This window comes from Tupaia chinensis, unplaced genomic scaffold (genome assembly GCF_000334495.1).
Source record: "Tupaia chinensis unplaced genomic scaffold, TupChi_1.0 Scaffold141036_1, whole genome shotgun sequence".
Classification (NCBI taxonomy): Eukaryota; Metazoa; Chordata; class Mammalia; order Scandentia; family Tupaiidae; genus Tupaia; species Tupaia belangeri.
This window is the reverse complement of record NW_006200903.1, coordinates 270,033-274,173: the sequence shown is the minus strand read 5'-3', so window position 1 is coordinate 274,173 and position 4,141 is coordinate 270,033. Positions and strand designations below refer to the sequence as shown.

Genomic DNA, 4,141 nt, shown 5'->3' with positions numbered 1-4,141 from the left:
AATCTTTTTTGAAAATAAATTTAGTAGCTGTGTCAAAAGCTTAAAACATTTTAATATACTTTAGCTGGGAGACACCCCACGAAGGTTTAAACAGGCACTATATATATGCGTGTGTGCGTGTCTATACCATCCATATCTGTATCTATATACACGCACACGCACACTAACTGGGGTCTATGCCTCACCCTAAAGAAGTCGCGTTGCTACACTGCAAGAGGTCCAGGCTATCAAGATACAAATGGTGCAGGAACACACCCCTCCCTGCTCAGGATAGAGAGTGACAGCACAGTAACCCAATCAGCAGAGGGTAACTTGGTGGTTTCCAAGGAAACGAAACCTCCCACTAAATGGAATTTTCCCTTTCATTCAGCAGGGCAGGTCATGTTTACACTAAAAAGTTAATAGCAGGACTTTTTAGGCAGAAAAGCAAGGGCAGGACCCTGGGCAACCGGAAGCCCTTGCCAGCTGTGTGGACGGGAGAGAAGATGAGTGGAGAGATGGACAGGAGGGGGCGCTGCGCAGGGAGGGGCGGAACTGCTCCCGTGCCGACGCGGGGGGCCTGAGACGTGGACATGTGTAGGACCTTGGACATGGCTGGGACGTAGTCAGGTGTGTCCGATTGAAGGAACTGCAATCCAGAGACGGAACCAAGGAGCACAGAGGGTAGTCCCGTGGAAGCTCCTGCAGTGGTCCTTCTGGGAGATAATGGGCTCCTAAACAAGGATAATTATCGCTGAGATGAGATGAGGGACATTCTAGAATGTCAGCTCCCCAAAGGGTATATATACAGCCATCATTTCAGTTATAATTCTTCGGGTCATCAAAATATTTCCAAGGACCACTGAATGTTTTCTTTAGAAATGTGAACATGCTCGCTGGGAGGGCATGGACTCCTGGACAGGAAATACGAAAGCATTTCTCCCTGTTCGGTTTTCTTGTGATTTCATTTGAATTTTTTAAAATACAGAATGGCTACTTCTTTGTATGTTTTCAATCTTTTATTTAAGACTTATTTGAGAGGTTTTTGCTATAGGGCATGTGTGCTCACCAGAGGGACAGAGAGAGACAGAGAGACAGAAGGTGAGAAACCACCCCCTCCAGGGGCAATAGCCGTACTGAAGTTCCTGTTCCATTCTTCTCTTGGATTTTGGGCCTGCACGCGCACCTGGCATGAGTTTCAAGCTGCCAGGTCTGGGATTTGAACCGCAATTGACTATGTGGGAGTCCAGCACCTTAACCACTTAACCACTTTTAATAATACACCTTATTGAGAGTTCCTCCCCCGATCTCTATATCAATGTCAACTTCCTGGGTGTGGGTTTATACCACACTTACACAAAATGTCATCCCGGAAACTGGGTAAATGGTACACGATTCTCTTTATTATTCTTACAGCCACAGGTGAATCAACAGTTCTCTCAAAATAAAGAGCTATATAAAGAAAGTAGCTGGAATGATTCACCTTCCACACTGAGGAGCTTTCACAGCTCACGTCAGAGAATTGAGGATTTTCACAGGGCCCCTGCGAAGTGCCTCCCTTCTGTATCTTCTTTGTAGATGAACCCAGAAGGGAGGGTCACTGGGTGCTGTTGTCATGGCAGCTTTTTGTTTTCCAGTTGCAGCTCCGGAGTAAATAGTCTCTCATTTACAGCCTCCAAATCGCACGAGTGTCGCCATGGTTATTCTTGCTGTTCCTCTGAGCTTCCCGACTTCCTCCTCGGATGTGGTTCGCGCTGCCTGGAGCAGGTGTGCGCCCTTCACAGGAGTGAAAAATGAATCAATTCGCAGTGCTCCCTGTACCGGTGCGGTGCGACGCGTCTGCCTGCGCGTGATTGGGTGCAACCCGTGTGCAAAGGCTCCTGGTTTAGCCGCGACGGTCCCGGTAGCTGTCGGCAGCTGTGGACGCGCAGCCCTGGCTGTGGTAAACGGCTGCAGGTATGTTTGCAATCTGGGGTGGAGTGGGGCGAGGGTGGGAGGGCAGGGGAACTAGTTGGACTCTCACTCTCCTGTGGCTGACTCTGCCAGTTTGTCTCCGGTCTCAGGCATCCTGTGGTCACCCAGGCTTCTTCCACCCCCAGGCTCCACCCCCAGCCTCTTTGTTCCAGGGGCCACGCTGCGGAGTGGTCAGCGTGAACAGCTGCCCGAGAGGCGCACTGCACGTGTTCGCGTGTTGGCCGGGTGGGGCTGCTTTCCTGGAGCCTGTGCTTGTGTTTTCTGCTTCTGGTACGGCCACATCCTTCTTCAGAACTGTTGCATGCCCCCAGCGGTCTCCGCGAGGCCCCTTTGGCCCTTCTCCAACCCATTCTTTGCAGGCAGCCAGCATGGTCACTTTGGAACACACGGCTGACAGCATCACTCCCTGCTTACTGCCTTTAGTGACCCTCAAGTATTTCAGGATAAACTGGAATATGGGGCTGACCTCATGGCCTAGTGGTTAAAGCGGCTGATTCCACGTGGCTGACCATGGTTCAAGTCCTGGCCCCAGCGTCCTGAAAAACATGCCAGGTGCATGTGTGTGCACCCCAAATCCCAGCACGGTGGAGAAATGGAGCAGGGATTGCGGCATGACCATACCCTGTTGGGGGCGCTTTCTCCCTCCCACCCTCCCTCCATCTCCCTGGCCGGCACCCACACCCTCTGGCAGATTAGGAAGGAGAAAGCGATGTGCTCCCGGGCCCCACCCCCAAGTGTGCCTCCCTGCCAGGGGATGGCCACGTCCTGCTGTTTGCCTGAGGCACATGCTGGCCACCTCCCCTTAAAGGCCGCCAAGGAGACACCACAAGCACCTTGGCACCTCCAGGTTCAGAATCGGGAGCGGCTGAGGCCGGCTTCCTCGCCATTGCCGATGAGTCTGGGCGAGCCCTCACCCCGGCTCCACTTCCTCCTTGGCACCAGCGCAGAAGCCAGCTGCCGGTGGCATGCCTGCCTTCAGAGCTGGCCTTCTGCAGTCACTGTTGGCATGGGGGAGCGGACAGGCCACACGCAGCGTGGTAGGACACCAAGAAACCGCCTACCCACAAGACCTTCAGCTGCTCACTTACCCGACCTGAAATTACCTTGGCAAGGGCGAGCGTGGCCACAATGCGCCCAACGCAGATTTCCAGCCACCATGTCCCCTCGTCCTCTCTGCGCATGCCCTGACTCAGCCAGACTGGGCTCTCTGAGCTCCCCAGCCACCCCATGCCCTCCCTGTTCCTGTCTGTATATGCTCTGTGCCCACCAGCAGGTGCAGCATGAGGGTGGGAGCCCAGTGGGAAGTAAATGCCTATCTGTAGGGCCTCTGGGAAGCGCTTCCTATGGTGAAAGGGAGATGCCAGAACAGGGCCCAAACCAGCAGGTTGAAGCCCACATTGAGGAAGAGCAGAGCTGGGAGGCCGATCCCGGGGAGCAGCCAGCACGGATCTTTGACATCGGGATGTTTGCCGGACTCCATCAGTGCGGGCGGATGGGGAGGTCTGGAAGATTCTAGCACCTGGTGGATTGTAGTTGGGCATGGCTAGATCACTGAGCTTCAGCATCAACTAGTCTAGCTCCTTTCGTTACAGGCGAGGAAACTGAGGTTTGGGAGTTCCTGAGACCTTCCCCATCTTCTCCAGGCCAGGGCTCCAATCCGCGGTCTTCCGTGAAGGTGCCAGGACCACTTGCACAGACAACTGCACCAGAGCAGGGCTCCTTTCTGCAGCTGCTCAGGCCTCACTTTGCTCCTCACGGACTGACGTAAGAACAGCACCCCCTGAGCACACACAGCCGGACAGAGAGGCTCTGAGCTGGTCAAGGCAGAGTCCCCTGGGCAGAGCGGCTCCGTCTCCTGGGCTGAGTATGTGGGGACAATGATTGGAGCCCAGACAACAGACGGTGGCCCTATCCGTGGACACTGGGATCTAAGGCAGCAGACCGGCATCTGGAAAGACGGGTGAGGCAGACCTCTGCCCTGGAGGGGATTCAGGTCTGGGGGTAAACAGGCCCAGAGTGGCAAGACAGGTGCCTTTCCTCAGGAGAGGCTCCCTGTGGTGTTAGTGATGAAGGTGGCCCTTGTCACCTCACCCAGGGTTCCGGATGCTGGTCATGAGCTCCGGGGTTCCCCCTCCTGGACTATGGGTGACACCAGAGCCCAGCCAGCTGGTCAAACAGCCAGGAGCAG

The 4,141-nt window shown here is 54.7% G+C and overlaps 1 long non-coding RNA gene across 5 annotated transcripts in view; it reads left to right on the top strand.

Annotated features, from left to right (window-relative positions):
- Positions 1-495: 495 nt before the first annotated feature.
- LOC114004976 (uncharacterized) overlaps positions 496-4,141 on the top strand; it is a 7,102-nt gene continuing 3,456 nt past the window's right edge. For 4 of the 5 annotated variants that reach the window (XR_003546917.1, XR_003546916.1, XR_003546918.1 and 1 more), the window contains exons 1-2: positions 1,376-1,935; positions 3,546-3,913. This is a non-coding gene — a long non-coding RNA (uncharacterized LOC114004976). Of the gene's footprint in view, positions 610-1,375; positions 1,936-3,545; positions 3,914-4,141 lie in introns of those variants that run through there. The other variant, XR_003546915.1, reaches the window with a different exon arrangement.